The sequence below is a fragment of the Rhyacophila brunnea genome, unplaced genomic scaffold (assembly GCF_057557595.1).
Source record: "Rhyacophila brunnea isolate RB1 unplaced genomic scaffold, BYU_Rbru_1.0 scaffold_11, whole genome shotgun sequence".
Lineage (NCBI taxonomy): Eukaryota > Metazoa > Arthropoda > Insecta > Trichoptera > Rhyacophilidae > Rhyacophila > Rhyacophila brunnea.
Genome location: NW_028232763.1, coordinates 10,037,207 through 10,063,178, shown reverse-complemented (window position 1 = coordinate 10,063,178; position 25,972 = coordinate 10,037,207).

The window sequence follows — 25,972 nt, the reverse complement described above, 5'->3', positions numbered from 1 at the left end:
ATATCGCGAATAAGGCATTTTTGAGATTAAAGTGTGAGCACCGGCTTTACCTTAATTGAAAGAATCGCAATAAAAGAAACAAGCTTTTATTGCTTTTATTAAAAGAGCAAGAAACTGACACTTGCTGTTTAAATGGTTTTACACCTTTTCTAATTGCTGGATGCTACATTAAAATAAAAAGCTCATATTATGAAAGCTTCATCTAATAGATTCAATTATTACATACTTACATTATATAATATACATAATTTCGAAAACAGTTCTAAGAAAATATATTATAACCAATAGAATAAATCCTTTTGAAAATAGTAAAACACCCCGTAGGAATCTAACCTGCATCTCTCGGGTATCGCGCCCATGCACATATACCACTATGCTAAATGTGTCATACTTAATTACGAAATTTTTTAACTAATAGCTTTTAATACTCTCTGAAGCGTTTTTCAGATTGAGCTACTATTGGCGATCGGTTTAGTAGTAGCTATTACTTTAATTACTTACCAACATCACGGATCACTCCATGACTTTTTGTTGTAACTTACTTGCTAATAAGTTTCAATTTACTATTTTTTTTATTCAACGAATTCACAAGTTACATAACACCTACTTACACTGGCTCATCGCAATATGACATTTATTTATATACTCGAAAAGAACAAGTTACTATGTCTATAGATATAAATAAAACCAAAAACACAGCAAATTACTAAAAATATCAAAAGCTCTAGGGAGCACTTATATATCCTCGTAACCCTTGCTATTGGTGCCTGATAAGCCTGACACGAGGATACATATTTGACAGTTCACGATTGTGAGTAATTAACATGTGCATAGTAGGTATATCTTATAATATTTATATTATGATAATCGTAATATTCGTAATCAAATTTATCAGTTAATTTTCTAAATAATAATGGTTAGGTTAATTCTGGTACAAACTGGTTACGTATTCGAAATTAACAAACTAATACCATCCATTTATAATAAATTAAATTTTAATTTGTGTTTTCGGTATAACAAATACGTACGATACTAATACATATTATATAAAACGTTTTACTAAAAGGTCTTGTAGAAACCTTCTTGTATTTAGAATATTTAGATGGAGCCTAAACATATTATGAGAGTGAGGCAAAATATGACATCTGGGACTACTGCACTAATTATTTGTATCATACAAAGTTTCAGGATTGTCGCATCAGTAATATTTTTTGCATTTTACATTACACTTACCTACATCAACTGGAAATTGATTCAAATGGATGAATATTCAATATTTTTGGGTTTAGTATTGTTTGCTAACAATAAACCTATAATGCGAATCACCTGTTGCCAACGTTATCATTAGTTTTAGTAGTTTAATTTCAGCTTCATTTATATGTAAGGTTTGTCTTCTAGAGAAGTTTTTCTTCCGTGTCTTCGAATATACTTATTTTTATTTTAAGTTTGTTTTTCTTAATACTTTCAATATCTATTCTACGCGACATAATATGAGACAACCAAGTATTCCAATTGCTTTAGTGGTAGTTAAATTTTATAAATAAATAACTCATTAATACGGTTACATGTAAATTGTATGCAAAACATTTCACCGTGGCACAGTTTGCCGTGAGCTTTCTATCGGAAAGGGATGACCGTATACTATACCGTCTCCAATTTTATTAGATTCAATATGAACATTTATTCAATTTTCATAGCTGATTTTGGCAAAATTCATGAATTCAAGAATGAAATCCTAACCCAACCTAACAAATAATCCAGTATATCGGCTATTTTAAAAATTTGTTTGCTGTTGGCTTCTTGAAAAGTGTAAACCGACAAGAACCGTGTTTTATTTACACATGAATTTTATATCAGTACTATACGACCCAAAGAGGTTGGGCGGTCTTTAATCTACGGCTATATATTTCAGATACAATATTTCACGGTGAAGTGTGATACGGCGAACTGCATACCTATGTACAAATTTCCGGACACGCATTAATACACATATATACTTGAACATATCGTTAATGCTATGAATATGAATTAGACGTATTGCAAAATTGCCTTTAAAACATCCGTAAAAATATTTTTGAATATAACAATAGACATTTTGTTTCAAGTTTCTTGAGCGTTGTATGCATGGGGGTTGCAGCCAGTTACTTGCTTTTAATTAATTTTTGTCTCCCGTTAGAATTTTTTTCACCTCGGCGAGTATCAAAATTTCTTCTCGGCTCGTAAAACTCGTAATAAATTATGCAAGTTAATGTGAATTCGCGAACACGAATGACGAAATCGATCTGCATTTAAATTTTAAACAGAAAAACTAATTTGTGCAAATTTTATATAGAAATAGTGTTTTAGTACATAATAATATAACTTAATGAATCTACTATTAAACACATAAGAATACTTATCACTAATAATTGTAATATTTTATTATTTTGTGTTAATTCATAGAACGGATGAGTCTCCGAAAGAGAACCTGGCACCACGTATTCTTAAAGCGTTCATGTTAACTGAGAGTTAAGTTTAAGCTGATAGTGAACGTTACCTTGAGTAAAATGGAGTGATTCATTAGTGTATTTTGTGATCAGGCATTCCAAATTATATTTTATGTACTTGCACCAAAGGCAGGTACACATATATGTTTTTTTTCCAATATTAATGTATGGCGACTTTAGTATTGAGTAACTGCTCCTGAGACATTCCCAGTCATAAAAAAATGATGCTTCCCACCAAACGTAGGGTCCAGTAATATGGTCAATTAAGACTGGGTGTGGTGCGGGGTTGGAGTAGTTTGTTAGGGCCATTATCTTAATTTTACACACTTCACCCTGTCACGCAGTGTTGGGACTGTTGGGGCATGGAGCAGGAACAAGGTCGCGCCACTTCCCTCGCTCTATCGCCACGAAAACAATGTACGCGCTTCCTGCCAGATGAGACGTTATGCAGCGCGTACATTGTTTTCGTAGCACCGCTCTAGGGTGAGGAAGGGTCGACTACGGTGAACGAAGCCTTGAGGTTATGCCACATTAAGTTTTATACATTACAAAAAATGTAGATGTTGATATCAATTATTGATGATAGCAGTGTATTAAGATAATATATTTTGAAAAATTCATCGCTTCGTCAGAAATAAAACAAAAATACACCCCTTAATTAAGTACTTGAGTAGTTTGAAAATCTTAGCTGAAAATGTGTTTGAAAATTATTATTATGAAGGCTTGATTAATCTGGTGCAAAATGAAAATCTCGAGTCAGTGCAAATTATTTCTTCGGAATCGGAGGAGTAGGGTGAGTAGGTACTCGACTAACAAATGACGCGAAGGCAGTTTTGATTACACTTTAATGGCTCGCCTTGATGGAGCATCTTTCATAAAATTATTATTGACTATAAATTTTACTATACTGCTTATACATCGCCATTGGTGCTTAGCTTTCGCTGTAATGTAATATTATATTATCAAGAATCAAGATGGATGATAATTTAGATTGTTTGTATAATTTTCGATTAGAATATAATAATATAACACATTGTTTTTGGCACTTAATAAAAAAATATACATAAAAAAATAACAGCGATTATTCAGCTGTCTATGATTGTTAGAAATTTCAATTAAATATTTCAGGTTGGAGGATTTTTGGGATAATTGAGATAGATTTTAATAATATAAAAAAAAAAATATTATGTATGATTAATTGAAAAAAAATGCAGATATATCAAACAGATCAAAAATAATCATTAATAAATTAATAACAATTAGTAATTTTACTGTTTTATCAATTTACTACTGATTAAGGATTCATTGAAAGTATTCATTTGGAGCAAGCTCAGAAATATACATATGTATTAGAAAAAAAACTATTTTTATTCAATGAATAGTATCTACACAAGATTTAAGAATGTAGAATTATTTATTAAGCATACATAATAAAAGAATTATTATCTGTAAATTTATGAGGTGATCCGAATTACATAATATATGAGAAAAATCCTCCATTCGATCGGTCAAATTTTAGAATAATTTAACTTTGAATTAGTATCTATCGACTAAGGTATTCGCAATAAAAATATTGATTAACACTAAGTAAATTTTTTATTCATTTTGAAACTGTTTGAATTATGAAATAATATTCAAACTTGAATTCAATGAATTTTAAGAATATTTATTTTCATCTTATTGTTTTTAGGTACGTTATTGATTAATTTCAAACACTCTTCATTAAAGTAAATTGCCAGTAATTTCTCATAGTTAGTAACTGGTAACATTCCACTTTAAGTTTTATTTTATTAAAAAAAATACATTTTAAATTCAGTGTAAAATTTATATCGTAAAAATATTTTTTTAATATCGTTATTTAAAAAAACTTACAACAAGAAAATAATTTTGGTGTTTATTGCAACAGTATATTATTATATAATAGCGAGAGAGAGAAAACTAGTTAAAACGTGTTTTATAAAAGCCACCCTTGCAATTGCAAAAGATGATTATTAGAAAGAGCAACGAAACCTGAAAATACAATTTATTAAATTTAAAAACTTTTCATCTGGCAATATATTCCAACCATAGCGGAACGCTGGACAAACTTAAATGAATAAATGTTTTTTTTATTCTCATTGTGAGTGTACAATAATGGAAAGTTTGTTGCTGGAAAACAAAACAACTATCTTTATACAAATCGGTATCCCTTTGCAACGGACCACAGCCGTCCAGTGCATCCTCAAATACCAGGGACTTAGAACATGAGAAAAGATATAAATTTTAAATCACTATCATACTGTTATCGATGTTCTTGTACATTTTGATACCCGAATCAGCAATATGTAATATATTTATGCGACCCTGATACATGAACTATTTCTATTATCCATCATGTAATGAGGTATAAAGTTCACTATCTCTTATATTTCTAGATTTGATAGGTAATCTGATTTATTCGAATCCCAAGATTCCCACTCCGGGCATCTATAGCATATATGTGGGAAATGCGTTTATATATCAAGTCTATTACATCTGGCGAATCGTTCTGAATGATTACTTATATCTTTTGATTCATGATACAAAAGTGTGTAATGTAGTTGTATGACGTAAGTGTAAGCCATTCTATGAGTCATCAATCTGTGATTATATTATACAAAAATGTGCACAACGGATAACGATTCACGACCGATATCTTTGACTCTGAGTCAGACCCCACTCAAAGCGAAGTATTACGAAATCTCAATGTTTTAGGCCATTTTTTCGAGTTACTTGAGCTGGATTTGAGTCAAACCTGAGTCAGACTAACAGTCAATAATTCATTCGAGATTTTCATACCGTATTACGTCGTCATCTGTCTTTATGTCGTTCATTCGAACGATTTGATGCCGTATGAATGTTAAGTCTCATGTATGAAAGATTAAAAGCTCAAATATAAGCTCTTCGAGACATCCTTACCCTACCATTCACATGTCTGTCTCATTCGGACGACTTGGTTTTTATGTGTAAAACGAACGATTAGTATTAATCTTGCTTTATGGTTTATACCAATTAAGTTATTCGCAACGAAGCTTGTCTGCAATGAATGCATTAAGTAATTAGATTAGAGTATGGTACCGTATCAATTTTGACGTATTAAATTCTTTATTTTAACAATATAATATAATCATTAATATGTTGACAAACTATGCAGAATAATATAGACAATAGGTCCGGGTACATGTGTGTGTATGTTTTAATTTTAAATGGCAAAATGTAGGATTGCAGAATTCGCAATGGCGCGGTGAGCCGCATTGTTTCCAGAACTCATTAGAAATAGAGCCTCATCCCTTTGCTGGGGAGAGTGGAGGGAGAGGGTAGAGGGTAGCGGGTGATCTGATCGGGAGACGGGAGGGTGGATTACGTATTCCAATATAACCAGAAAAATAATTTCAGATTTTGAGGAATTCATGAAAGATACAGATTTATTCGTAGAATCCTATTTTCGAATCGTTGGAATATATTCAAATTTATTATATTTAATTGACACAAAGGAATCGCTCTTGTTTGTTCATGTTTTTGGCAAAATCTTGTAACTTGCAAGCACAGTTAATACGAGCTGATCCTTATTTCCAACTTAATGTGTTCAATAAATTTTATATGGTATTATTCTGTGCTTATCTTTCCTATAATGTATACCTCATGTAATTTTTCTAAGCACATAGTCATAATTGTTTTAGAATTTTGCGTAAAATTTGCATACGCCAATTTATTTTAGAATTTAATGTCAGTGCCCTAAACTTATTTTTACATTTATTTTTGTATTTATTTTCTTTTTCGTGACATTTTAGTTTAGGTATTAAAAGACAACTAAGTTTTTAAAATAGTTTTTACACTTATGAACAGCTGATGTTCAAACAAGTATTTAGTAGTGTTACCATCATAATAATACATTGGTAAAACGTGGGAACCGACGTATTATTGTGATCATGATTATAGTCGAAAGCAGAGCCAGTTTGATTTTTGTTTGAATTTCGCACCATTCAATGCATCTTACGCTTCAGTTAAATAACTAGATAAAAACAATATTGTCCAAGAACTAAAGCAGGTGAGTCATCAGTTATTAATCGACAGTCAGACCATATTAGTAAGCTACCGATTCAAAATGTAATTTTTCCATACTTGTTTTCGAGGCTAAAGTGCATGGTCGTAAGATCAAGTCTCTGTCAATAAGCTAAAAGTAAATCCGTACTCATTATATAAAAAAATGTACTTTGTCAGATATTAAAAGTCCGTTCGAAAAAAAATCATAATATAGGTATCTCAGGGAGATCAGACAATAAATGAAATACATTCTTCTTTCTTTGGCCATATCCGCCCCTTAACTGGAGCATATGGACACTACGCGGCGCCTACAAGAATCCCTGTCGCTCGCCAGTCTTCTTGCTTCGTTCCAGGTCAAACCAGCATCCCGTAGCTCCACCGTATACACTCTGTAGATTGTATTTAGCGGCCTTCCAGGTCGCCGGAATCCGGTCGACTTGAAGAACAAGCAAGCCAGGTTAAAGTTCTCTTCTGGCATCCGCAGCACGTGGCTGAGCCAAGTCCAACGTCGCCTCTTCACTTTCAGCGTGATGAGAGGCTGCTTGGTGCGTTCTCTTATTTCCTCGTTGCTCCTAAAGTCATACCACCGCACACCCAGTATTCGTCGCAAACTCAGTAGAAGCTCAGTATACGGTTGCTCTGGGCCTTCGTATGGTGCCATGATTCGCTACAGTAAATCAGCACCGTCAGAATGTAAGCGTCGAATAGGCGGCATTTGATTTTGACCGAGTACAATCGTGAGTCCCAGACATTTCGCATCGAGTTGAATGTTGCTCCAGCCATTCCCATTCGGATAGCGAGCTCTTTCTGCAAAATGCCATCTCCCGTGATGTGTACCCCCAGGTACTTGAAGCTGTCGACGCTCTCGGCGTTTTTTTCCATCGCTTATCAGAGGGAAATCTGGATCAGGACATGTGCTATTGCACAAGACGTTGGTATTCTTCGCGTTGATTTTCAAACCAACGCGAGAGGAGTTGTTATGCAACCTGTCGATTGTCTCTTGAATGCCCTCGATTGAGTTGTCGAATAGGACAGCATCATCGGCGTATTCCAGGTCACATAGCTTCACCGTGGGGGTAACAGGTATGCCTTGGTCGGGTGGTATTGACTTCCGTAGTATGAAGTCAAAGAGAATGATAAAGAGAAACGGTGCAAGGACACAACCCTGTCTGACTCCGGTCGTGACCCCGAACCATTCCGTGACAGTGTCTCCAATTCTGACACAGCATTCGCTATTCTCGTGCAGGCTTTTGATTATGGCAATGATCTCAAATGAAATACATACGACTCCTCAAAATGAAATCGTGACGAATACATTTCTGCCGTTCACCATTACATATTAAAGTGAGTATCTACTGGGAAGCCGTATTGTCTTGTCATTGATTCTCATTAAATGTTATTGATGTCAGACGAAGCTCACTTTAGGCTGAACAATTCAAGACAAGAGAGCTGATCTAGCCAGTGGAGCTCACGACCCTTAGTTGTAACGATTACGAATATTCGACTCTAATTGATACCTTGATAATATATCTATTTAATTTCTGTAATTCATCAATTAATAGTATCATGTCAGCGTTCCTATGTGGTATTCGCTGATTGTTACGTTCCTTAATTAATAGCAATCTTTAAAACGAATAATGCAATTTTAGCTTAAATTAACTGACCCAGAAAATACCCTTAAAAGTAATCAAACATATTAGATTTTACAATCTATTAAACAAAAAACCGGCGCAATATTAAATTTAGAAAGGAATTTTATTATAATTAATTTATAAGAAAATCTAAACGCTACCCATGTGTAATTTAGAATGAACCTTTTGCAAAAAGCCACCGTAATTTTATTCTATTTACTCGATGTGGAAACTTTGTCTAAATGGATAAAGAACCTGCAATCAAAGGGCAAAACGCGGTTTATTGTGGATTAAGCATTCTCTATTTATAGTTAGAATGAAGTGATAAAACTCTAGACCGCTGTTAACTCGACCACGTACCTAACTAACTTCTCAGGATGAAAGCTTTTAAGTCATTCTAAAATGAAAGCCAAATAGGTACTTAAAACTATACAAAGCTTATGTAACTACACATTTTGCGTAGCTTTCATTTAATGACATTTTTGCAAAACTTTTATTCTATTTAGAAATAACATTTTTTTTATTCAATACTAATACACACAAGATTTAAGAATGTAAGATTATTCTTATTGAAAACTAGCAAATGTTACTTGGTGGTAGTACCATCTATCAATATTTCCGGTCTCCCTTTCACTCATACGTTTACGTATATGTTCTATCTTACTATATTGGTTCTGGTATTTCGGACTATTATTTGTCTTTGAGCTGCTGCATCAAGCTGTCTTTGTCGTCTCAAGACTTTTCCGATCACGCCGCTCGAACTTGAACTCGTTCATTTTTCAAACGACAAATCTTTGGTGATGATTCTTCCTCGTCTATAGTGTTTCTATTTTTTTTTATTGATTGTGTCTGTAGCCTAAGGTTAGAATTCGTTTCAGCATCATGTCCTTACTATAACTACCCTTCAATTTCTTTGATACTCTTAATCACTGGATATGCTATTACTGCACTGTAAGCATCTGTGAAATTATCATGAGGGTATCATTTCTTTTCTTTTACGACCCAATTAAAATAAACGAGTCTTCTCCCTGTCTTGCTTTCACTTACACATTCTCATATATCTTCTCTCATGCGTAACAGATAATTCAAGATAAATAATAACTATATAACGTTATAGCTGTGGTAGTTCCTTAAAGTTAAGAGAAAACATTTTACCAATAATTATTATAGGGTTTTAAAAGACATTTTAGTCATTAGGAGAACTTAATTGTGGAAATAACACTTTCAAATACTCGATACATCATACTGATTGGCAGTGCTAAAAAATATTATAGTATTTGGTACCAACTTTATGGGGGGCTTCAGGCAAACTTTTTTCAGTATTTTACATTAGGCACATTCCTTAATTAAAGATGCCACCATAAAGTTCCCAATAATTAACCGAAATTTAAATATTTTACGTACATTCATAGCTTTCCATCTAGAATATTTTAATATTTCATTTATTCAAAGAACATATTATTATACATACTATGATGCAAGTTTTGACTAAAATACTGTTAGTAGAAATACACCCACGGTGGCCGCGCGGCTTAAGCGTTGGACTATCATGCCGTGGGTCCCAGGTTCGAATCCTGGGTCTGGCAAGTACACATATTGTTTTTCAATTTGTGTCTGTCAGGGTATGGACCTAATAGGTTGAGCAAATGGCTGACATCCATTTCTCGTAAAAAAACAAAATCTGTTAATACAAACCTCTACTCTGTGGAGAACCATATGATCCTATTAGGATCGAACAAGGTCGAAAGAAGAAGAAATACACAGTAGGATTTCAGGTTTGGATCTCCATCGCAAAAATTGTGTATGATGGGCCACCATTCAGTATTAATAGTTTTCAGGATTGTTTTATTCTTCTATTGACGTTTTGCATCCAGATTATAAAAATATACACACATATAAAAAAATGAATATTCTAACATTCTGACCTCATTTGCTTTATAGAAAATTGCCACTGCGTACCTATTTAGATATGTATCTATATAAAATGTATGTAGACTTCTGTTGTTTGATAAAAATCTCTTGTTTCCTTTGACTTTTATTGTGTCGAAACAAATTCTCAGACTTGAGAGATTTATCAACTCAATTTGAAGAGTGCAAATTCGATAGAGAGGGTTTCAACTTGGACTTGACTCCTCCGTAGAGATCAAAAAGACAAAGCTCGTGAAGTACGTGTTGGGAAAGTCGAATTATGACGTTAAATCCCACCTAAGTACCTAACTATTTGAAAGCTATTAAATGGTAGTAGTTTCATTCTGCCTGTGGAATATTAAGTAATGTTATGTCAAACAAATTTGTCAAAATAGCATTCAAGTATTTATATCTTCAAAATGTAAAATTGTGTAAATAATTATTTCATACACCGATGGATTATAAGCCTTTCTAATTTTGTCTTTTTCTCTTTTCTCTTAATCTTTTTTTGTGTCACTCTAAAATAATCCACAGCTTTGTGGTTTAGTTAAGTTATTATGGGAATAAAATAATGATGTTGGATTTAATGCTTAAAAACATTGATCTATGTTAATAAAACATGACAAAAAATGAAAACTTTATATAATGTCTGTATTTTTTGTTTACAGGTAAATTGTACTTACACCGTGGCACAGTATGCCGTTCGCTTTCTATCGGAAAGAGGCGTATACACATTGTAATTTTCATAGCTGATTTTGGTAAAATTCATGAATTCAAGAATGAAAACCTAACCTAACCTACAAAATAATCCAGTATATCGGCTATTTTCAAAATTTGTTTGCTGCTGGCTTCCTGTAAAATGTTAACCGACAAGAACCATGTTTTATTTAGACATGAATTTTATGTCAGTAGTACTATACGACCCAAAGAGGTTGGAAAGTCTTTAATATACGGCCATATATTTCGGATAATAACATTTCACGGTGAGGTGTGATACGGAAAACTACATACGTAAAGTTTCCGGACACAGTATTTTTTATATATTAGGTATATATAAAAAATACTGTGTCTGTACTACCTATAAGTATATAAATTATATTATTTATCACGTTTAACGCGTTGATCGTGGGATGGATTAATTATTGAATATTAAATAATTGTAAATGCAGTCGTAATATAATTTAACTTTAATTATTAAGTAATTTTCAATGTACCTAATCATTAGGAAACCCATTTGCAGGAATCACATAATTATAATTATTAGTATGTCGTATTGCGTCACTTACGGCCTGTCACATGAGTGAAAGAAAGAGAAGATTTGAATCGTCGTACTTTAAATTGATGCGTAGTGTATTTTAAAGGTGTGTAGTAGGCTCTTTGCATAGTACTCGTACCTAGTAGAATAGTTTAACGATGAGTGCAATGAGGCTAAATATAATTTGATTGTTTAATTTGCATTACAATATAACAGTGTGGTGGATCACAGCCTATTTGAAATTTGATAGTCCTGATACCATTAAACACTGTACGCCGGTAAGCATAATAAATAAAATAATAAGTATTATAAAAAAAACCCTCAGAAACATGTTCAATACAAAAGGTATTCTAGGAAAAATGTGAAACTATGTCGAATTATTTTTCAAGAATTTTTTTAATGGGCATCTTTATCAGGTTTTTCAAAGTTATGTATGTATGTATTTTCAATGAAGGAATTATATATTTTTTAAATATTGTGTATTATACCAACCTAAATAAAAAATAATTTAACAAATAATACAATAAAGTTTAAAAAGGCAATCGCCAAAACAAAAAAATTAAATTAATAGTTCATCAGATAAGATAAATCTTAGAAGATATTATTAAATGGTGATTAAAATACGTCATATTGGATGTGTATGAATGAACACATTTATTTTCTCATTACATAATTATTGACTAAAAATAATATGAGGTTTATTATAATTTTTTGAAAATGATGGTTCAATTTTAATATAAGCTTTGTTGAGTCCATTTCTCTAAATATTGTTATGAAAATTGTAATTTTTTGGCACGTCAGATTTTGGTGAAAATTGGTATTAAAAATATATAAAGAATTTTCATCGAAGTAAAGCTTCTTAGCGCAGCTACTAAATAAACCTTTACTGCCATGGAGCCTTAAAAGCTGTAGTATGTATTCGCATTGCTTCCTTGATTGGTCGCAAATTAAAAGGTCACACCTCTAAGTGTGAATAGTCTACTCCCATGGGACGTCTACAACTTAGTGCTCTGAAAATATTTTCACTTTGTTTCTTAGTACAAAGCAAATACGGCTCTCTTTACATGAACAATCATTATTAATTTTTGGACGGGTCTGTAGTGTAATCAAAATAAAACACTAAATATTATTATGTATATTGGAAAAACTCAATTAAAAATGTGGCCTTAATCGTTTTGGCTCCATAATTTTACCAAAGCTTTTGGCAAGCAAAGTGTGAAACTTGAAGTGCAATGACGTATTTAAAAAATGTCGAGATCCTATTTGCAAATAATATATAGGTAAGTTTACACAAAGATGCACTATGTGCTGCTTTATTCGGCATTGGGATGATTTCAGTTTGCAACATAAAACAAACATTCGTTGAGTTGAATCAATATTGTGCAAGATTAATGTGCTTTAAATTCGATTTAATATTGCTTAGCGTAGGTACGTAAGCGCGGTGAAAAAAGCTCTTCGTTTTGGTTTTGAGAGCGTGCTTTGGTTTGTTATGTTTTTGATGAAAATAAATACTTATTAACTTGTGAGATCAAACATAGACTATATATACTGTGAGCATTAATAGTTTGTACAAATGATGAATCTGAACTATTTATTTTTAGTTATCTTATATTTATAGGAACAAAGTTAATTATATTGTATTACAGATAATGTAAATACATATTATATAACATAAGTTATAAACATTACTGACAAAAGGAAGTTTCTTTCTTAAATATAAAATAGGTATACTTAACATATAATTATTGAAATATAGCGCCAAAAATATTTTATTTTTATCTTTCTCATTCTGCGATGTCAAATTACGTTGTACGGCTTCTTAATATTAATATTTCACTTAAGGGGGGACATGCTCAGCGTAGGTCAAAATGGAGCTTTTGTTCTATTTTCAAAGCATGATCCTGGACATACCTTAAACGTTGTAGATAATCTATTTATATAATTTTGAAGCCTTATTATCCTTTATATTTATTTTAAACATTTAATGACTGCATAAAGTATTTTTATTACATAAAATAGTATTCTTTTAAACCTCTCGCTCTAATGTTTTAGAATAATATAGTCATATTTCAGTACATAAATGTGAAGTGGTGCAGTACATTTATTAATTTTTAAAGGCATTTATAAAACCATCAGTATAATTTATTCGTATAATTCATCAGTATAATTCGACATTATTATAGTGAAATATTTACGATAAAATTTTTTATTGATAATCTCTGTGATCCCAAATTTGACAAGAATTAGGCATTTTATTATTCAGAAAATGGGCAAGATTAACACATTTGAAGATAATTCCAAAGATACACATTATAAGCTATGTCTTTGACCATTCAAGTGTGATAAACATCCTACGAATAATGATTGCTTTATAATAATTATTGACTTAAGAATAAGGTAGTGTTTTTTTGAAATACGCCATTTCTTTTGGAATTCCCCAGTGGTTAAGCTACAACATACAGCCGTAGCCATAAATTGACAAACTATAATTGAAGTAGGGAGTAAAATGATGTTAATGCGCGTGTTTGAACATGGGTTTAATGTAAACTGCATTTTCCTTATATTTGAACTATTTCTTGATTCACAGTCAAAACAAAAAAGCAAATAACACGAAGAGATTAATAAATATATTTATAATTATGATGCCAAAACCAGCATTTACATTTAAAATAATAACTATCGTGAATGAAACCAGTAGATTTTCGCAATATGATAGGAAACTACAGAACAAAATGTATTAGTATGATAACAAGAAATAATATTTAAAATTATTATACATAGGATGCCTTACCACAAATTTAACTAAATCTAAAGTCATTTCAATTAAAATAAAAGAGAATATAGTATTTTATAGAATTAATTCACATTATTCTATCTATTTTTACAATTACAACGTTTTTCTTAACTCGTATTCTTATTTTTCCGGTGGTTGTTTGTCCGGTACAAATCTTGCAATCAATTTTTAACTAACTTCCCGACTAGCTAGACATTTGAAACTTTTAGAATATATCAGAACACGATGCCAATGTATTTTTTAAACTACTTTCAGCCACCTTTAGGTAGAATTGATTTCATTTTCAGTTAATTCTATTTTGTATGAACTTCGGAAGAAATTCGTAAAAAGTAAAACTATTATTGGTTGCTAAGTGGATCCTAGCAACTAAATTATTAATATTAATATATACGTGCGTTACTATGGAAATCAATATGAAGTGTCAAAATGACATTTCAGTATATTTATTCAGTATTTCTATCAAGTACATTTTTTTTGATCGTTTCAGCTAGTCAAGTGAAGTTTATATGATTCAACAGAAAATTTAAAAACGTTGTATATAAAAAGTTCTTTTTATCTTGTAATTATTTCTTTTAAAATCTGTTTCTCGGTCCACCAAGAATAGATGTTGCTAGTCGATTTTCTGGCAGGTTTCTGAATAATTCCATCATTGTGTAACTATGCCGTATATACCTACCGTATGATTGGTATTTAGCAGCCTTTCAAAACGTCCAGATGATTTGAAAAAAGGTTGACTGGGTTAAGAGTCCGAAAACGTGGTCGAGCCACGTCCAACGTTGCATATTCTCTCAGATTTTTTCTAGAGGCTACATGGTTCTCTCATCTGTTCTTTACTTTGAAAGTTAAGCCACCGCACTCCCAATATTCGCGACAAGCAACCAAGCTCCAAGCTCGGCATACACTTTCTTTGAGCTTTCGTAAACAAGCATGACTCGCTACCGTAAAGTAGCACAGTTAGAATGCAAGCGTTTAATAAGCAGTATTTGATTTTAATTGAGTATAGCCGTGAGTCCCAAATTATTCCGCTTTGAGTTGACATTACCCAAAGATGTTTATTTAATTTTAATGAAAAAAATAATAAACACTTACACAAGATATTCATTGTGGTATTGTGGAGGGCACTTCTTTACTATAATTTAATCAATCAATGCAATATTTTCGTACATAATTTAATTATATATTATATATTTTTGATTGCTTATATAGTAAAGAAACTAAAGAAGATTTACATTTTTCACAATCTATTCGTATGAAGCATGCAAATACGTTAAGTTTTCAAAATCTTTTATTATAAAGAAAATTTTAGGTACGTAGTTACTATATACATATATCTACGAATGCGAAAGATAAAAATAGTGATTTAAATGATGAAAACAAACATTTCGTTTAGAACCTAATTGAAAATTATGTGTCTATACCGAATATATAAAAACAGAAGATTCAAAAGCTTTGTAGCCAGTTTGAGATGGGAAAAAAAATCAAATAAAGATTGGGAGAGCATAAGGCTGTAGCAGCACTTGACGCACTAATTACTAAATCAACGTGATTTAAAGTAATCACGTCGACGCCAGATGTACTTTTTCAAACGTCGCCGTTTCGAGAGAAAGGCGAAATCATTATGCGCTCCTGGTAGGTGAAGCTCAGAGAAGAATGAGAGGCGTGCCATTAGATTACATTAAAACTAGATAAATCTGGTGTTATAAGAAAGGTTTTTTGTCTCAAGTAATTTAACTAATTAGGTATGTCGGTACTTTATTTGAATACAGGAATACTTTACAAATGGATCTAAAAACTACGACAAAATGACAATTATCACAAATGATATTTTAATACAATATATTCAGAAAAAATGACATGCCTTGTGGTATGCAGTGAAACTAACGGATCTGATCACGACATTTTTAATTAGTTGCGTACTTGATTTAGGTATTGGCAATTCACTTGCTGAAATGTCTTGTTGACGGTTCATCCGAACAGATGAATTGAATAATAATTGAAAATTAAAATCTATTAGAATGTAAGCATTTGCTAACAATTTAAAATTGAAACTAACGGTTTATGATACGTAAGTTATCGATTATTTTTATCGCCTACAACTTTAAATTGTTTTTGTTTTTTTTCCTCTCCTGTAAATTTGTATTGTAATAACTGTATGAGTAATTATTGCAATAATATGTATTAACAGTATATGTTTTAAAGAAAAGCTAAATAAGACTCAATTGAGACTTCGTAGCTTAATAAAAAAAATATATATTTTTATAACTATCTATCTAAACGATGCGTCCACCTCATTTGAGCCGTAGCAGACTATTCGCTTTTTTGCATTGTGTGATGCAGACATTGTTAGCCACTCAAATGTGATAGCTACCGATACTACAAGTGTGACAGAAAGAATGCAATGCGCCGTTTTTATCAAAACAGGCCACCCAGTTTCAATTTTCGTTACATTTTGATTGGAAAAACTTACAGCCGTGGCTAAAATAATTTTGACATTTCTATATAACTACATACGTTTAAAAAATCATTGCAAAGTATTCAATAAATTGAGATTTATATATATATATCATCATCATCATTCATGGCACTACGACATTTGACAGGTCTTGGCCTCCTTCAAAGATTTCTTCCATCCGGAACGATCCAGCACCGACACTCCAATTGAAGACATGAGAATGAAAACTGGACAAAGACCAAATACTTAGTGAATTTTACATGAGAGCCTATAAACTGATTTAAAAAATATGTGTGATCCTATCATTCAAAAAGTGAATGTAACATGACACTTAAAGTGGTTTTGTTTTGAACATGTTATAATCAAAATAATTAAATATTTGCAGATACATATTTTTTAGCAATTAAATTGTGTTTGGTCTTTATTCTGTTTTCAATATCAATTTTATTATTTTAATTTTAAATACTAAGTAAGTGAATATTTATTCCGTTTTTTGGCTTATTTATTTTCACAAATGTTTTTTTATTAGGTACATACTTATAAGTAAAAATGTTACAAAATATGAGAGTATCAAACATAATTTTCATTCATTTTGGGAATCAACATCTCAACATCTTATATCTCGTTCTTGAACTCATCAATAGAGGTTTTTTTTAATATGAAATTACCGAAAAACCGTCTTTACACTTTTTGGTTTTTATCCTGTTCTCATTCTCGGGTCTTCAATCGCTTTGACCGAGCATTCTTAAATCTTCTATCTCGCAGTCCAACCATCTCAATTTAAATCCCAATAAACTAAGATGTACATATTATAATATGTTAATTTTAACGATGACAATAAAGATTTCGTGAGGGTGAATGACACTGTATGGATACGAAATAATCTAATTAACTGCTTAAAATCCATTACGTACACGTAAATTTTTGATCCGAATTGATTTTTAATCTGCTTTTCACTGGATTAGAGTGATTAGACAATGTAATTATTGTTATAAAATTATAATTATATACAGCGATATACCTACCTATTTTGAATGTACTTAGTTTATGAATTTAAGTATGGCTCTAGTATGAGTATACCATCAGTATAAACATTTATATTCGTAGAATTAATAATTACTACCTACGGACTACGGTTAGTTAATTATAAAATATTTTGTGATTTGTCTTCCTGTAGGTAGGTACAATATAAACTTTAGCAATTGTAAATACTTAGTTTATTGTCTTTAAAATACTGTAAATACTGAAATATATAATCACTAAAAAATACCATTGCATTACAAAATACTCGTTTATAATATATTGTTGAAATGCATCAGGCAGTTATAAAAACTTTAACATCAACATCACGTGTTATATTGCAGCGAACCAGGAGAACAAAGGTAGGAAGAGGTAGTCAACGGTGAACAGGAAAATGAACAAAAATGATATAAACCACAGGAGCACGTGTAATAATAAAAATAGCCGCATTGTTGCCTTTTCATGGATGATACGTACATCTGTCGTTAGGAGCGTGATGTATGTAATATTGCATGCCGGAGAAATTTACCTCCTCAACGTTTCTAATATCCTGGTATGAAGTAACCGCCGTACAGGTTTATGACGTGCAGCGAAAGTTCTTTGTGAGGATGATGGCGGAAAACAGGTGGCACGCGCCAGGATCTAGTGGTTACTTAGAAGTCTGTAATTATTATTGCTAACTACCGTTCGTGTCTCGTAGGGTTTTGGTAGTAGGTACAGTAAAAGTTCATTGACTTATAATAATAAAATATACGAGTATTATACAAAAATAATATATATTTATAATTGGATTGGTTATCAGCCATTTATGCTTACTTGGTGCTTCATAATACCTCGCATACGATGGCCGAGTGGTAACGTGTCCGCTTGCTTAGTTCTAAGCATCTGGTTTTTTTCCCCTTTTTATTTCTCAACATATTGGGTTGAACAATTACCCATTTAAAAAAAAAATCTGTTACTAAACCTCTTCTTATGTCGGCCAACATCAATATAGAATTGTAGAGCCAATGAAAAAAAAACATCAACAGATAGGAATTAGCGAATATTAAAATTAAACTAGGTATGTATGAATTTATATTTAACACGGTTTGATAATGAAATATAATTTTTCATGTCTGGAAATATCCGATTGCTGTCAGACAGCTGATAAAAAAATGCTATAACCACGGTATAGTTCTATTCTCAATTTTAACACGACAAAGTTTACAACAATACTCTTTTATAGTAAAAATATATTTTATGAGGTCATTAAAGGCTAATTTCTAAGATGAGAAAAGACATGGTATCATAATGGAAAATACATTGTTCCTACAAAGTCTACAGATTATCTAGGTTAAGATCGATAAGATACCCAAAATTCTTCATTTTTGAACTTCACGCAGCACTCCGGCCCATACTTTAAATAAACTTGTTATTACTACGTATTACGGATACCTAATCATTCAGTGATAGCCAAGCGGCAATAAAAAATAACAGGGTCACCCTAAAACTCGCTTAAAACACAGCCACTGCGTACCTTTTAATTAATTTTTAATTACCACATTTAATCGACGAAATTATCAAGGTTAGCGAAAACATGTGGCAGTGAATAACTAATGCACCGGCTAGATGGCAGCGACTTGCCTGCGCGGTATAAAAATACGGAACACTTTTACTGCGCTTTTCGGTTTTCGCGTACAGTGTTCCCGTCCATACACACGGGCTTCCCGATACAAACCGGTTTGCGAAGGTAAGCTTGTCGTAAAGTATGAGCGTCGCTTAAGGGACGATTGGTCTCTAGAGTGGACGAGGACAACCCCAGTTGATGATGATGTTATACCGAATAGTGTAATTATTAACCTAAGGTACATTTATATTTGTCTGAAAAAAATAGGTTGTATTTCTATCACTCTATTTATTATAAAATAAATAGGCAACTATAACCATACAAAAATTACAAAACGAATTTCTTTTACAATATCTAATTTACATTTTTTTATTCTAGGCACTGGGACTGGATATAAAATTAACTAAAACACATATAAGTATTTAAAAATTGTGAAGATTTAATAACCATTTTATTTTCTCTCTTTTTATGTATCACGTTAAATTAATATCTCTAAAGAGGTTTTTAAGTGCATTGTTAAATCACAATTTATACTGTAAAAGTTACAAGCCCGCCATGCCTAAAATAATGCAACATAAAGCTTTCCAAATAGCTTTCGCGATATTTATAATATTTTCATTAACAAATAGAGATCATACTTAGTAAGCTATCCAGTCGGTCACGTCATGTTCACTTGCTTCTTTGACTTTCCATGTCAATTTTCGAGTTAACGTTATTGTATAATAATTAATTAATCGGATATGATATAACAAAAATGTAGAATGTCAGAAATGATCTCATATTAACATTGTTCTTTGTTTTATGAGCATCAAAACTAAGTTAATTAGAAGCGTTTGAGATGGTGCTTAACCGAGGGAATTTTCTTTACTTCGGTCTTTACTTCGAGGCTCAAGATGTATGACGGAGTAAAGTTTGTAAGAATTACCATTACGATATATTCAGTTGGATCTGTCACTATGAGTTTTTCTCTCGTCATGTTTCACTCTCGTTACAGAGGCTATTCTGCAAATTATTTTCATCAATGGCTTAACAACCCAAGGTGGGTTTTATCTTTATCTAAAAACTTCTTTCAAGTCTCCTTATTCTGTGATAGTGTCTGCTACCATCGTTGGTCATACCGTCCATGAACCGAAGTTTGGCCAGCTAGTCCTTCTGAAGCCATGATGAGCGAGTAGTGTATATTCTTGCTACACGGCTTGTCTATTGCAGTATACTAAACAAGTGGTCATAGAGCGCAACCGATACAAACATTAACACAAAGAAGCCCAGAAAAAGATAAAGGATAAAACATAACAGTTAATGTCCCAAGAGTAATAATAATAGCATTAGGATTTAATTATTTTAGAGATATTGAGATATAAAGTGTTTCATAATCTCTATGTGAAATGAAGTGTACTTAAAATGTAGTTTGTATGTAAGTACATATAAAGCTCTACCGCTGAATTGTGTGAATTGATTCAACAGTGAAAGCTCACCCTCTCTTCTACTTGCTGTTCGGGGTTAAAGCTCGTTGTCAACGTACCAGACAACGCTTTCGCGATCGCTTCCAAAAGCCTTACGGATGCTTTAAACCAGCGGCGTAGACAATTAAATGATAACAATGCTTGCAAAGTATATAATATATAAAGGTATCATGAAATGCGATAATATAGTAAATAATTACTCATTTTCAAGAAGTGAATACAGAATATTTTTGAATTTTTAAGTGATACGTTTTACTCACTTTATAGTCAGGCTGCGACACTAAAATGTGAATTTCGATCATAGTAATTACTTCACATACTTCGAATGAAATATGGTATAATATTTGTAGAAAATGATAATTATTTCATACCTATTGAAAAAAATGTAATATGAACGAAATGTGCAATCGAAAATTTTCAGTCTACCAAATTAAATTTAAAGTTAAGCGATAACTAGCACTATCATCGGAACTCGACATTTTTAGTACCGCAGTCTGACTGTTAAATCCCACTATTCTGTTACGCAAAAACGTGACGAAAGGTCTCACGACTCCAGATTTTTTTCGGAAATTCTCGATGATCTCTCACATCACGTGCTTATACGCCTGTAAACAAATCGCACACTTAATTATGGTGAAATCAGCCATACAACGATCGAAAGAACATCATGAAATAAAACATGCAAATCCACCTCCTAAGAATAAAAAAAAACGAATCGCCACACAATTTTCATTCTTCATACCTTTAAAGCGAGGTGGACGAATCTAATAATGACAAATTGTGGTGGAGTGGTATTTATTTAAAAAAAAATGATTATTGAAGCGAATATTTACCATAATTATTAGGTAATAGTGTAAATTTATAACTGTACCCGTGGAGTGCGCTGGCCTGATTCAAGAAAGAGTCCGTCGGCTCTCTTTATCTGCGATCTTGGATGAACAGCAAGCGTCGACAATTTATAAACTTCATCATCCCCACATTCCCTCCAACCTGAATGCCATGGCTCACTCGCATAATATTTTGTCTCAGCAGGTAGTTTGTACATTTTTTACATCTAATCAAATATGCACATATACATAAAATACAACTAAAACTTAATACTTTTAAACTCCACGATGGCCAAGTGGTTAACGAGTCAGCTTATAATGTAGTGGGTCTGGCAGATATACACATTTTTTTTCAATGTGTGTTCAGAGTCAGAGTATGGAACGAATAGGTTGAGCAAGTGGCTCATATCAATTTCCCATAAAAACAAAAATCCCTTAATACAAACCTTCACTCTTTGTATGCCCATAATATAACCTTCTTAGGATCGGACATGGTCGGTATTTTTTTTAAATTATTGCATTTATTCAATTTAAGCCAACTATTAGTCATAGGACCAACAGAAGACGGTTCCGGCCCAATCACCGAAGGGGAGTCATTTTAGTAAATATTTAAACCTACGTAAATAATAATAATATATTCCTGACGAAATTACAATATTTCATTAATTTATTTAATCATGTTTCTCTCTCAACCATTTCCAGCCATCAAAAATCTTTTGTATCGTTATTTCAACAACTTTCATAAATTGACAAAATCATATTATTATCATAGTTATTAAAATGTATTGAGTTCATTGTACCTACTATGATTTCGTACATCGTTATGTACAGAAGACCACCTCGTTGCATTCTCCTCGCAATAGGCAGACCTCTTCAACAAATAGAAAGACAATTAAAATGTAACTTTGAAAAAATGTGAATAAAACAAACCTATAACAATAAGAACTATAAGAAAATTTCAAAAAGCTCCAAAAGATTTATACGATTTCATAGACACCACTGGTCGCTTATACCCAGTCATAATAATAATGAAGAGGTAATACCTAGCCTTCGTTTAACCGATACGTTATCGTTAAAGGGTAATTTTATATTAATTATCGGATAATATTGACTTTTAGTGGTCTGGAAAACTTTTTTTAAAAATAGTAGGTAACTATTCCTAATTTTAATTGAGTGCAAAAACTACCCTTTAGCTGAGCGGTCTTTATACTTTCAATAAATAAGTTACAAATATATATTTTAAATGTTGCTGTATGTATGTTATATGCAATGACATTAATATGGACGAAGCATCTAGAAAATAAAATGACACTCACTTTGTGTCGGGTCTGCCGGATGGCGAAATTCATATTTTAATATCGGTATCCTACGCTCAAATGAACATTCTGCTTGCAAGCGGTCTGGCGACACCGCTGGGTCTGCCCATACAAAATTTCTGACTGTCAGGTTTCGACTCCACCGTTATTATTGTGTTACAAAATGCCAATGTGCCTAGTTAAAAATTGTAAAAAAATCTACTAAACACTCCAAGAAAGATGGGATATCACTTTGCATGTGTTAGTATTATTTATTATTTATAAAATGCCATTTTAAGATATTGATGAATGTTTATTCAATGCAATTGAATGACAGGAACCATTGGACAGTCAGTCGCCTGTGATTCGCTGGGCACACTTGCGTCTAATCTCCGAGAAGTCGTAAGTAACCGAGAATCTGTTTCTAACGCAATGAGTCATGACACTAATACGCCATTACAATAAAGGTTATATTACTATAAATTCTCGAAGCTTGTATCGCATAATGGAAACGGATACGTCAATGGCCACGTGACATCTACCTATACATCTGTGAATGACTTTCATGCACAATTTCTCGTGCGCGCCGGGTATGAAGTGAGTCGTCCATTTAATATGTCATTGGTTATATGTACCAGATACTATGTATCTAGTATTCGAAAACAAAATTCATAATAAAAGTTAAAAGTAAAAAAAGAGTTTTTGACTAATTTCGGCCGAGGGTGCGAAGAGTCAGGTGGGGTGTTACCGTGTTACGAATGCCCACAGTTACCACTGTATTGTCTGGGAGTATCATGAAGGCTAGCAGATAGGACTTTTTTATGTGCACATTTGTATGATCATTACATACAAAGTCAGTTATGTTCACATGTTGACATTACAATTTTCATACTTTACGGCCATGTGCTAGTTCATTAAATTTGATATATTTTTATGTCCTTTTATCTAATAAATTTGGGTTGAAATCTAGTTGAGGGTAGTAGTCCATTCCGAAAGGCGCTGACCTTTCATATGTGAGTGTCGAGTTCGATTCTCGGTGATGTCAAAATCACAATATATGTATGTGATTTTCTCAATGCCTGGGTTTTTGTGATTGTTTCTCATGTATTTCTAAATACACTAGTGTTTTACTACATTACTGTCATTAAGCGTCATGGCTTGTTGAAGTGTCAACAAAAGAATAAATACCTATAAGTACATACTTTTATTATTTATTTACCAAAAAAAGAAGTGATTTTCAAATTCGGTAACACCCATCAACCGATATAGATATGCATATAAGTAAATTTTAAATGATGAAAATGAGTTTCTTGTAATCACGTACGTTGTACAATATGTTTTATGGCATAATACATTTTCAATTTATGTATATCCATTTTTTTAATTTAATTAGACTGTTAGGTTAGGTTAGTTTGTTAGTTAGTCTGTTTGTCAAAACAAGTACCTACCTATTATATTTTTAATCCGTTTTACGACAGGAGATTTTTTTTAATAAAAGCTTATACTTAGAGATAAATGATTTTAAAACTAGTATCCTTAAGTAACAAGTTATACAAGTACAATAAATAAATGAATTTTCAATGAAAACAATATTTTTTATAGTTAATTAGTTTTACACATAGAGTCCAGGAATGGTAATGTACCCTGAAAAGGAACGCATACTAGTCACTCCCAACTCGTGTAATTTTGTGTTAGTTTTCTATAGTATTTTTTTTTACCAATTTCTTAAGACGAAGTGCACTACTATTGTCGATTTCCTAGATGATTCTGATTCAATAAAGTTTGCTGATTATTAACATTTTAAACAATACATATCTACATTATGCCATAAACCTACAACCACTATATTTAATTATATGACTAAATAAATTAAGTTAAAAACAAAAGAATATGTTTATTTATCAATAAAAAAGTTATAATATGTGAAACAATAAGTAAATACTTCGATATATTTTCACCTTCTTGTCCAGGGGGAAAAATCAATCAATAAATATATCTCGTTATTAACTAAATAAAACCCTCAGCCAGTTTATCTGAAATCAATTATTTGGTCTTTTGCAAACAGAAGTTTATGAAATCGTACGTCTCATCACAAGATGAAAAGTCTGGAAACTTTTTGAGAGAGTTTCGTCGATGATTTTATTTTGTTTGTTATTTAATATTTGGAATATCGAGATATCGCATTTCAATTTTGACGATCTTATATTCGAATACTCTCGGCATGTTTATTCTCTCAAGTTTTTACTCATTGAAATATCGTAGATATTTTTTAAAAAATAATCTCATTATTCCTTTATTATTTGCTAAAACTAAATATTAAATCCAACAAATAGAGGCTTATACAAATAAAATTTACTGAATATGTACGTAAATAAATAATCATTGAAAACTATTATAAAACATACGAGTAGAAAGAATATTTGTCATAAATAGAATGAATATAATATATCTAAATAAACATATTAAATAGAATACTTAACGATAGATCATAATTATTATTGAAGCCTTAAGAAACGTTTTGGTGAAAATGACTTGTTTATTTTGAATGTGTGAAGAACTTGCAATGAGAGACTTCGGTGTCATAAAACTAAAAAGATATTTGTAATAATGAATGCAAAGGGATTTAAAAAAAATATAAACGCCATGTTTAACTTCAACTGAAAGTTTTTTCCCTACAAATCCGTTCAGAATCTACGACGAAACTCTTTTTTTTTAGTTTTCTTTACCAAAATATTTATTTTCTTAATTACTGCTTCACCTATAAAAAAATCTTACACTAATGATTTTTTGTTTTGCTCACCTTTCAAAAGATTGTTCTCGTTTCCAGTCGTGCATTTAAAACTTCTGTCATTCTCTTCGGTGCTTGCAGAATTTCCGCGTGGGTCAAACGTGACACGCATTCCATAATATGTTTGTAACTACTGATATAGAATGTATTTTCATCAACCCAAAAGTGCGGCAGCAAGGGTCCATATCGAAGTTACAATTTTTTGTAGAGTAGTTAGTGACAAATATACGAAAAAACTTAGTTAAAAATTTATAATAGTTTAAAGTTATTATTTATGCTAATATTAATAATATGCAACCTATTTATTATTATGTAAACTACACAAAAAATATTTTTAATGACATAATACCTATCATAAACCTGAGACGTGGCTATTGTAGCAATG